At 37.4% G+C, this 12288-nt stretch overlaps 1 protein-coding gene across 2 annotated transcripts in view; it reads right to left on the reverse strand.

The window, feature by feature from the left end:
• LOC134210204 (paired box protein 6 homolog) overlaps positions 1 to 10217 on the reverse strand; it is a 345781-nt gene extending 335564 nt beyond the window's left edge. Inside the window, exon 1 of one of the 2 annotated variants that reach the window (XM_062686252.1) lies at positions 9354 to 10217. The gene's annotated coding sequence lies outside the window, so the exon portion shown is untranslated. Of the gene's footprint in view, positions 1 to 9351 lie in introns of both variants that reach the window. The other variant, XM_062686258.1, reaches the window with a different exon arrangement.
• Positions 10218 to 12288: the final 2071 nt, after the last annotated feature.

Below are 12288 nucleotides of genomic sequence, written 5' to 3' on the forward strand. Positions count from 1 at the left end.
CAGAAGAAATTGGCTCAATAATACCTAATTGTGTTATTGATACCATACTCTGTTATGAACTAGCCCTGCATAAGAGGTAAAATACCAAAAAATAATACCAAAAATTTTTATGGAGAATACTTTAGCCATAACATACTCAGTTATTAAATTGAATTTCAATACCAAAAGCATAACCAATTATTATTCGTTTGGTATTGAAATACCTAAGTATGTTATGCCTCAAGTATTCTGCATATAAATTTTTGGTATTATTTTTTGGTATTTTACCTCTTATGCAAGGCTCGGGAACAACTCGCTAAGGAGGAGGACTTATAATTATTCTCTACTAGGCGAACCTGCCCGATCCAGCTTCCTGAAATGGCTGTCATCTGCATACAATACGATTGAAGCCGAAAACTTGGTGCTAGCTGTCAAGCTGTGGCTTTGAGTACGGAACACAGTGACGCATGCGACAATATCAGTATTTTTTTAGGCTGGATTTTGGGCTATTGTTAAAAGAAAAAGCCCACTATCCAAAATATGTTTCAAAACTTTATTGCAATTATCTCTATAGCTGATTCGTTCATTTCAGATACACATGTTTCGCTAGCGCAAAGCAAAGCAAAGTCTATGTCACAATATCAAATATATATCAAGTCTGCCTGATACCCATTTCGATATCTAAACAGTTTGATAAACTGAAGGAACTTAACAAATATTTGTCATTGTGACAAACGTTGGCCTTTAATTCCTAATGCATCTTTCTGTTTGAAATAAAACTGCAAACCAATTAACTTATTGGTCAGTAGTGATCAAGAAATGTAATTGACCTTTCCCGTCGAGAATTCTATCTCGTTTTACTGTCTCAGTCGATTCTTTGGCTTATTCAAGGTCAATTTTCCCAATGAACCCATATTTTTTGAAGTCTCTAACTATTTTTAAAATCGAAAAAGCTGATTTTTTAGATTGACCCGATTTTGAACGAACATTAGGTGAATTTTTCCGTTCACACGTGCAGCACATTTTAGGTTATTTTTTTTTAAATAGAGTCTTTAAAAATATGGGTTCTTTGGAAAAGTTGACCTCAAGCCAAAGAATCGACTGAGCGAATAAAAATTGTTGACGAGGAAGGTCAATTGTCGCTGAAAAATGCAAAAAAAAACAAGCAATAAAAGAGAATAGCGATAAGTCTTTGTGCAGAGGACAAAGACAATGTTGCGTTCCATTTTATTTGCAACCAGGGCTGGATTTAGCCGGAAGGGGGCTCCGGGGTCGACAGCTTGTGGGGCCCTAAAATGTACAAACAAGGTTGGTTTTGGTACATAAGAATTGTGGAGGCCCGGGACCACGCCCCCCCCCTCCTTCCCTAAATCCGGCCCTGTTTGCAACAAACAAGGAGGGGTAATTGTTGTGAACTATTCAAACTGTTAGGGAAGGTTGGGAGACTTGATCACCCCCTGTTTCATCGAGAACTAAAGTAGTTTTGTTCTGGCGTATTTTTTATTATAGATCCTCTAGATAAATGACCTTAAAGTGTTGAGTTATTTTTTTGATTGACAACCTTATTTATCTGCAAGGCGGTTTGTATGTTTTAACCTTCCCAAAGATTGTTTTATTGGCCACGCATAATTTGAAAAACTTTTCATAACAATGACCAAATGCTTTCGTTTTTTCACAGCACAAAGCCATAAATATGCTTAATGATCTGTACTGATGAAAATGTCAACATTTCATCAATGTTTTAGGATATTTGGATTTGAAGTTATTGCTTCAATCTATAGGACATTTGATCCACCATTAGTCAGCCACACAAAAATTTGGCGAAAATATAAAAAAAATATAAATCTGTTCTCAGGCTTCTATTTTTTTGTAGATCTGACAGATTTGATGAAGGGTTGGCAGGGAAAATAATTTATTGTGTACTGAAATATTTTGGCTTTTTCAGTCTGATATATTCAAACGGGTATACCTCGTTAGGCATAAGTACGTTAGGCATAAAGACGTTAGGCATAAGTACGTTAGGCATAATGGACGTTAGGCATAACAGACGTTAGGCATAACGAACGTTAGGCATAATGGACGTTAGGCATAAAATTATCCAAAGAACAGCCCATGACATAAAGAATTATGCCAAACGTCCATTATGCCTAACGTACATTATGCCGAACGTCCGTTATGCCTAACGTCCATTATGCCTAACGTACTTATGCCTAACGAGGTATATCCGTTTGAATATATCAGACTGAAAAAGCCAAAATATTTCAGTACACAATAAATTATTTTCCCTGCCAACCCTTCATCAAATCTGTCAGTTCTACAAAAAATTAGAAGCCTGAGAACAGATTTATATTTTTTTTATATTTTCGCCAAATTTTTGTGTGGCTGACTAATGGTGGATCAAATGTCCTATAGATTGAGGCAATAACTTCAAATCCAAATATCCTAAAACATTGATGCACGTGTGAACGGGCCTGAAAAATTCACCCGATGTTCGTTCAAAGTCGGGTCAATCTAAAAAAACAACTTTTTCGATTTTAAAAATAGTTAGAGGCTTCAAAAAATATGGGTTCATTGGGACAATTGACCTTGAATAAGCCAAAGAATCGGCTGAGACAATAAAACGAGATAGAATTCTCGACGGGAAATGTCAATTACATTTCTTGATCACTACTGATCAATAAGTTAATTGGTTTGCAGTTTTATTTTTTCTATTTGCAAAAATTTGGGTTTCAAACAGAAAGATGCATTAGGAATTAAAGGCCAACGTTTGTCACAATGACAAATATTTGTTAAGTTCCTTCAGTTTATCAAACTGTTTAGATATCGAAATGGGTATCAGGCAGACTTGATATATATTTGATATTGTGACATAGACTTTGCTTTGCTTTGTGCAATTATGCATAAAGAATTATGCCAAACGTCCATTATGCCTAACGTACATTATGCCGAACGTCCGTTATGCCTAACGTCCATTATGCCTAACGTACTTATGCTTAACGTCTTTATGCCTAACGTACTTATGGCTAACGTCGCGGACCCTATTCAAACGGGTTTATATTTGCATTGCCCGACGTTTCGGCCCGTTCATTGGGTCTTTTTCAAGGGAAAAGCTGTCTGCCGTTCTTCGTACACTTAACAACTATAAACATATATGCTAGGATTGGAGCTTCTGGTATTTGAACACATAATTTGACTGTCATTAACAAAATTTTTACATTAGATGAGACACTGTTTAACATCAATACACTGTACACTTAATGACTCGACAAACGGATAATTAATACTAGAGGCCTGAATAAGAGAAACGCGGATAGAAAATATGACTCTGCCAACACTGCATTCAATCTTCTTTATCAAAGAGCAACACATGAAAAGGAAGAAATGGTTTATGTAAATAAAATCTCACAATCCGCTATTAAATGTGTCCACATCACATGACAATAGAATCCAATAAACAATGCAATTTCATTTCGGAATATATAAATGACTTGCATATATTATTGCAAACTAATGTGAAATGCATTCAAATTTGTTTATTTAAAAGTGGCATAAAAACAAATTTAGCCGTTTTCAGTATTTGAGCCAACATTTTGGCTGCTTGACAGGTCTCCCGCTCGATTGGCTGCTGTTTTTTGACGGTTCGATTGGCGGCACATACCTATCCGCGTTTCTCTTATTCAGGTCTCTAATTAATACTATCAATTTACTATTTATCAAACGGATGATATCTATTTTTCAAATTATCCGTTTGTCGAGTCATTAAGTGTACAGTGTATTGATGTTGAACAGTGTCTCATCTAAAGTAAAAATTATTATGTTAATGACAGTCAAATTATGTGTTCAAATACCAGAAGCTCCAATCCTAGCATATATGTTTATAGTTGTTAAGTGTACGAAGAACGGCAGACAGCTTTTTCCTTGAAAAAGACCCAATAAACGGGCCGAAACGTTGGGCAATGCAAATATAAACCCGTTTGAATATATCAGACTGAAAAAGCCAAAATATTTCAATAAACACCCCAGTCGAACTGTAATCAATTTATTGTGTACATATCATAAAAAGGGGATCAAGTCTCTCCAAATTTTAAAATTGCATGTGTTGTCGAATTCAATACCAAAAATCGTTCATGAATGCGCACAGCAATTCGAAAATTTCGCTTATTTTGAAGGAAAAATATTTAAAAAATCAGAGGGCACCTTTCTGATTTTATCAAAGCAAGTTCATGGAGAGAGATCAATTTCCCCAGAATATTTGAAAAGTCGATTTTTGACAGCACTCCAGAAAATCTATTGTGTATAAATAACAACAATAATTTGAGGACTGTCACACATCAGTAAAGTTAAATACTATATTTCTTAGAGAGTCTGTGTGGAAATCGCGTATGTTTATTTATTTTTGTCTGTGATGTATCGGAATTCAGAAAAGGGGATCAAGTCTCCCCAGTCTCCCCTAACAATTTCAGAAGTAAAACACAAATCATGTTAACAGATGGTTAAGTTCATGCCTACACATTAGGGTGCCAATGAAAATGACATTTTCGACATTGCTCACAAGTTTCATTACCCCAAAATATGACCCCATGCAAAGTTTGAGCTCAATCGGATATGATTTAGGGGTGCCTAAAATTCATCAATTCATTCATCATTTTTCATCCATGAAAATTTTTCCAAAGAAAAAATCGACAATCGAATTTTTGTTTTTGATGCCAAATGAGTTAAAAATGCATGAAACGTCGAAATCTGACGTTATCTCAATTTTTTTTAAATCGATTTTTTCTCTTAGAACATTTTTGGGACTTTTTATGAAAATTTTTTTCATCGGATTTTAACACCGGACGATGCACAAACGTTTTCGTAGCCAAAAGTATCCCCCTATGCAAAACCTGAGCTAAATCGGACATAATTTAGGGTTGCTCAAAATTAATCAGAACTTTTTTTTTCTCACATGGGGGAAATATTTTTTTTGTTTTTTGATGCCAAAGGACTCAAAATGCATAAAACTTTTAAAATTATTTTTTTGAAAAAAAATCGACTGTTTTGGGACTTTAAAAAAAAGTCTTATGGCGAAAACAATTTTTCATTAAATTAAAAAACGGACGTTGCGCAAACATTTCCTTAGCCCTAAAATATACCCCTATGAAAAATTTGAGCTATCAAAATTTTGATTTTTTTTTTGTAACATTGAAAACTTTTGAGATGAGATTTACGGAGAAAATTATCAGATTACTAGGCAATGTGTATTACACTGAGGTTTATTTTTACGCGGTTATTATTTCGTGGTACCGCATGAATTCAAAACATAACGTGTTAAGGTCACTGAAACTGATAATGTAGAAACACGATTCATGTCACTGCGGAATTTTTTTTATGACGGAATTTTTTTTTATCGGATTTTTGAAATAACACGATTTTTCACTTCGATTTTTTTAAACAACGCGGTTTTGATTTACATTGAAAAAGATCCACGTATAAAAATCCTTTGGGAATTGATCTTAAGTGAAATAGATAATCCTGATTTCTAAAATAAATAATTAAAGGAGTATTTAAAGTAATTCAAGAAATTATGTAAGTAATGTAAAAAATTCATTCATTTATTGAGTTTACATCTAAACAGATAACACTGAATCAACCATTTGACGCCACAATACACGGTTCGGGGCCGCATCTCTCCATCATCGGATACGCCCCACGCTCGCCAAGTCGTTTTGCACCTGGTGTGCCCATCTCGCTCGCTGCGCTCCACGCCGTCTCGTACCCGTCGGATCGGAAGCGAACACCATCTTTGCAGGGTTGCTGTCCGTTGCTTCCGGCTTCAGCTACCTTCTGGATACTGGGTTCGCCGTAGAGTTGGGCGAGCTCATGGTTCATTCTTCGCCGCCACACACCGTCTTCTTGTACACCGCCAAAGATGGTTCTAAGCACCCGTCTCTCGAATACTCCGAGTGCTTGCAAGTCCTCCTCGAGCATTGTCCATGTTTCATGTCCGTAGAGGACAACCGGTCTTATAAGCGTCTTGTACATGACACATTTGGTGCGGTGGCGAATCTTTTTCGACCGCAGTTTCTTCTGGAGCCCGTAGTAGGCCCGACTTCCACAGATGATGCGCCTTCGTATTTCACGATTGACATTGTTATCAGCCGTTAGCAAGTTAGATAGACGAATTCCTCGACCACCTCGAAGGTATCCCCGTCTATCGTAACACTGCTTCCCAGGCGGGCCCTGTCGCGCTCGGTTCCGCCCACAAGCATGTACTCTGTCTTTGACGCATTCACCACCAGTCCAACTTTTGTTGCTTCACGTTTCAGGCGGGTGTACAGTTCTGCCACCTTTGCAAATGTTCGGCCGACAATGTCCATGTCATCCGCGTAGCAAATAAATTGACTGGATCTGTTGGAAATCGTACCCCGGCTGTTACACCCGGCTCTCCGCATGACACCTTCTAGCGCAATGTTGAACAACAGGCACGAAAGTCCATCACCTTGTCTTAGTCCCCGGCGCGATTCGAACGAACTGGAGTGTTCGCCCGAAATCTTCACACAGTTTTGCACACCATCCACCGTTACTTTGATCAGTCTGGTAAGCTTCCCAGGAAAGCTGTTCTCGTCCATAATTTTCCATAGCTCTACGCGGTCTATACTGTCGTATGCCGCCTTGAAATCAACGAACAGATGGTGCGTTGAGACCTGGTATTCACGGCATTTTTGAAGGATTTGCCGTACAGTAAAGATCTGGTCCGTTGTCGAGCGGCCGTCAACGAAGCCGGCGTAATGTAAAAAAGGAGTTGTTATATTGACATACTGTTTTATTCAATATTTACATGGTTCTTCTAAATGAGCTCAGATTTTTTCGGACTTTTGTACATTTTTAGATGTTCCTCAACTCCGATACAAAAATTTAAAACCTATTTTGTCTCACCCCCCTCTGATTTTTTGCCAAAAAATAATATTTTGAGGGGGTAACAAAATAAAATTCTAATAATTTGGAGGATTTTCAAAACATTCTGTAACAAATTCGAGGATTTTTTTTTCATTTCATTACAGCCCAACTGTAGAATACACTGGTTTTGATCCTCATCTACTGAGAGTTTGGAATCATAATCTTTAATGAATGCTATACCTCGTTCTGCATTGTCATAATATTGACTTAGATGACTTTGGAAACAATGGCAAATATTCCCCAACAAACAGAATATCCTCCATTTTATAAAATAATAATAATAATAAACAGTGTGATTGCTTTCACTTCTAAAGTTAAAAAAAATACTGGTAATGGGAAAACCTAGAATGGAAAAAATAAAGTTTTGATTAATTTTGAGCACCCCTAAATCATGTCCGATATAGCTAAAGTCATTTGGCATCAAAAACAAAAATTAGATATTTTCGACTTTTCCTTTGGTCCCCCTTGGGAAAATCGTCATTAGAAAAATTTTCAAAACTTTGATGAATTTTAGGCTCCCCTAAATCATGTCCGATCAAGCTCAAATTTTTTTGGGGTAATGAAACTTGTGAGCAATGTCGTTTTTTTTAAATTCGATGACAATTTTTTCCCATACATTCCATTGGCAACCTACTAAACATTGATAACTGACATTTACTTATTTAACTAATAACATAGTTGAAAACTGACTACTTCTCTTAATGCGCGGCAGGCCATCACTGTCCTATTCTGTTGCAGTTTGGGACAAACGCTTGTTGAGTTTGTCCCAACATTTACAAGAGAGGACAATGTTGTTGTCATTGGCAATGTTGTTATTTTACATTCCCTGCTCTAGAGTAATAAATAACAATAAAATCACCACAAATAATGCAAAATTTCCATAGACGACGTGTACGCGGTGATAGAATGTTAATCAATAGTAAAAGTTTAAAAAATAGGAGGCAAGAGGCAACAAATGTTTGAAATCAGCTTGAATAATGATCAACGACGCTGCTTTTTGATGATGCAAAGTAGGGGTGATCGCGGCAATATAGGCCACCTAAGGAAATCGTTCCGAAAAGCGCTGAATAGCTCAAAAAATCATCATTCTAGTGTAGTTGACTTATACTAGAGACTGTTACCTTTCATATTACTTCGATGAATGGTGAAAAATACGATTGGAAATTGTTGGAATGCACTTTTGAAAATGTATTGATTTTAATGTATGCTCCCGACTATATGGGGCAAAATGAACCACCATTAGGGGCAGTATGGGCCACCCATCCAAAATGTTTTTCTTGGAGAGAAAAATGTTTTAATATGATATTCCTACAACAGTTTAGAGTATTCTATACAAAATGAGACTAATAAACCGCACAACAGCGGACCGAACCGATTAAACACTCTTCACCGTTGGCACAGACACATTTCAATTGGTTAATAGTAATTTTATCAGTTCCGATCGCAGTATTGCGGTGTTGTAATTTATCCGTAATGAATCTAACATTGATGATAATATTCTTGTATTTGGCATCTGAAATTTGAACTTGTTAGCATATTAAGGCTTAATATCTTGCTCTGTGCAGGTATGCCCATATTGCCCCATAGAGAGTGGTTTTTGAAAACACAAGTTTTATGATAAATTCAGATTTGTATCAGTGCAAACATGTGTGCACAATATTCAATTATAATAGATCTTTTGATTGAGATGCATTTTTGTCCTGTATTTTAATCAATTTCGTGTCAAAACCTTTTTTTATAAACTTCAAATCTTAAAATAACTCTGCCTATGCATCGAAAATTTACATTTTCAAGTGTATTTTCATGTTTGAATTAACTTTTAATGCGGTTTTCATGTTGAGGCATATGTGGAGCATTCCCTTAAAGATCATATAACTTTTACATGATAAAACTTGACAATAAGCTCAAATTGAGGGTGGCTCATATTGCCCCGTATGTTCCTATTGCCCCTACTACCCCTATCAACATTTCCTCTTGCATCTAGTGCTTCCTCTAGTGCAGTTCCAAAGGACCAAGTCAAATTATTCGGTCAAATTGAGAACGCCATACACAACAGGGAATACCATGGGCTCTTCAATGATTATTTCTTGATGTAAACCACTTGAACGATCAAGAATAACCATCTGTGATGTACGTCCCTTGCATGTATTAAATAATAATTCAGTCAAAGATTCACAAAATATGGTCATCTGCGAAACTATTATTATTAATATTGTCTGTATCTAAGAGACCTAAGATTATTGTCTGTGTCTAAAAGGCTTACAGTCCCAGGCTGGCTCATATCTCCAAAAGAAACTACATACTCTCTTTCATGTTGGTTCGTGAAAAGTGTGTTTTATTTCAAAATCTGTCTTCGAAATGTTCGAAAAATCGGATTGTTTTGCAACAATATTCTAATATATTTATAATTAGGAAAAAGTAAAACAAAATACTTACACAATCAACTCCTATACCGTGGGCGTTGCTTCTGGAACAAGGTGCGTCAATTTCTAAATATAGAATTTTACAATTTAGGTTTCGCACGCCTGTGACAATCTTTCTCCCTTGTTCTTCAAATCTCAGATACTCAAATTCAATTGAATCATCACGTCAACAACCTTTTTGCCGTCTTTCGACTGCTTTCTTCACTTGTCTACCTTTTCTCATAGACTCTCACCCGCGAGCTCCTCGCATATTTTCTCCATCAACCGCTTATCAAAATCAATCCTCGAAACGTGAGGCGGCAGTGCAAATATCAAATTTCAATTTCGGCCAAGCGACCCAAAACAACGCACCAACACATGAACCCAACAATCGAAAACAAAATTCAAGCGTAAACTTTCAAAATTCCACTTTTCTTGGTTTGTGCAATTACGTACACATTACTTATCTTCATCTCACAACACTGCTACGCAACCACTCTTTCACCGTGGCACCTCCGCGTCACCTCATCCAAGTTACATGCCTCAGACCCACAGCTTCCACGGAAACCCTCTTCTGTTGTGGTGGTTGCTTCTGAGGTTACCAAACCGACCGATCCAAAGATCCATCTCCAAGATGATCGCACTCACACAGCCTAGCGATCTCTTATTCAAGAAAGTGTACACGCTCCCTACGAGATGATGACCACCGTAGATGGGGTCCACCGTAGCGCGATGATTCGAACCCAGCACTCCGCGAGACTCTCCGGGGTGTAGGTTTCCGTTCGGAGAACAACTGCGGTACAAACAGCGACGAACCGACCGAACAACTGTGAAGCGCGTTGCATCGACAGCACCCGCAAAGATTCCAACGAGAAATGATGATGCGGAGACTTTGCGCGAGGCGGCCGCCGGCAGTCGCAAACCCGTTTCCTTCGGTCGTTAGTCGTCGACAACGATGATGACGACGACGACGGTGGGTCTTCGAGAGATTGAGCGTGCTCGTTCAGTTGCAGGGAGAGCGAACAAAAACGTGCTTCGTCGGCAATGTTTTGAACATGGGCTGCAGCATACGGCGGCGCGCAATCGTATGGGCTGGAGTATAAACATGGGGTGTTTGGAAGCATTGGTTTCTTCCATAAAGCATGCTTTGGAATCGGCTGCGCCTACTACAGTGGAACGAGATGAGCACCCGAGTTTTAATTTGAACTGAGCGCGCGAGAGAGAACTGGCCGGGAACACCAGTTGATTCGCAACCACCGATGCAAGATTTTTCTTTGAAGAAAATGCATTCGATGGGGTTGTGTAGTATTAAATAATGTTATTTGGATGAAAAGCGAATTGATATTAGAAGCTCCTAACCAGACAACCAAATAGATCATCGCCTTCGATGAAAACACCAAATTCCAAAGCTATCAACTCTCTTACTTGAAAGATTTACCATTTCATTAAGTTTTGCTAGCATAATAATCTCAAACGGTATATTTCACGACAGTTCCTTAACTCGAGGAAACTTTTAAATTAAGATACCCAAATGATTCCTACTTCATGTTTCTACAAAAACATGTTGTGGGAAGTTAGAAGTATTTTGGATTTGTTTAAATCGAATCAAGTTGTATTGCCTATCAATTTTTTTATCTCAAATAATGTTTCTTTTTTAACAAAATGAGTAGTGCATTTATTTTATTCATTTTTAAGAAATTTGTCCATGTTTTAAATACAATTTGAATAAGTAAACTGCTTCAAAACTTCGGTTGATCATAAAAGTTTATTCGGAATTATTTTTAAATAATTAAATAGATGGAAACATTATTTAGAAGTAGAAAAAATGTGAAAATCAGAGAATTTAGGTTGCATTTTTTTAAATACAGATTGATCACCCCATTTAAATTTAAAGCACTCTGCGCTATCCAACCTACGCGTTTATCTCAGCTTCCTCAACACAGAGAAGAGAGAATCTGGTTGGAAAAACTGTGAAGTTTAGTATTTTAGGCATCCAAAACAAAATGCCGTACTGCAGTGGTGGGCTGCACAGCGCTTATCAACCTGAAACGACTCATAGGTGATGTACACAACTAAAACAAATCTCACAAACTAGTCAAGCCAGCGGATCGCATTTACTTGTTCGTTGCTAATCTACCCCGTGCTAGGCTAGGGGCTCTCCCTCTCTCGCATAGAGGTAAAATGATAATGACCGTGATAATGGCTTCCAACTAGTTAACGTGCCTATAGTGACAAGCTTTAGGAGTCGTTGAACCGAGACCCGAGACCCGGCAGTATAATCGATTGACGAGGTTCCTTAGGGTTTGATCTTTTGAGAAGAATCGTCATCGCTTGATATTTCACCAACCTGATCGATATTTTTATAAATTGTACCTTTTGAACTGTTTACAATGTCAACACCATCCCACAGTGGATTCATTCTTACGTAGTTTCATTCATCAGTATCGGCTGTGCAATCTTCGGTTCGATCCAAATGACTGATCTTATATTATTCAATTGTTCTCACCCGATTTTATTTGGATTAAACCAAAATCCATATACATATTTTTGCACCATTTTGCAGGATTCGACGACACACCATAAAACTATTTTTTAATCTTTGTATGAATTCCGGTACATAAATTTACCAGTTTTACAACTAATCATAAAACTACACTCACTGATTTGACGATTTAAAGTCATTTGGCCGAATGCCATTTGTCCGAAAGGGTTATTTGGTCGAACGCCATGTAGCCGGAAGCCGTTTGACTGAGTAGTTGAAATTTGGTTCCTTATTGAATGAAGTGAAAAATGAGATGTTCGAAGTATGTACAGAGTAGTGAGGAGTGAGTAGTGAGAAATGAAAGTAAGTACTGAATAGTTAGATGTGTGCAGGAATAGAAGTGAGAAATAAGAAGTGAGTGGTGAGAAGTGATAGTTGAAAAGTTAGTAGTAGAAGATAGTAGTGAGAAAAACAGAATCAAAAAGTCGA

The sequence above is a fragment of the Armigeres subalbatus genome, chromosome 1 (assembly GCF_024139115.2).
Source record: "Armigeres subalbatus isolate Guangzhou_Male chromosome 1, GZ_Asu_2, whole genome shotgun sequence".
NCBI classification, from domain to species: Eukaryota; Metazoa; Arthropoda; class Insecta; order Diptera; family Culicidae; genus Armigeres; species Armigeres subalbatus.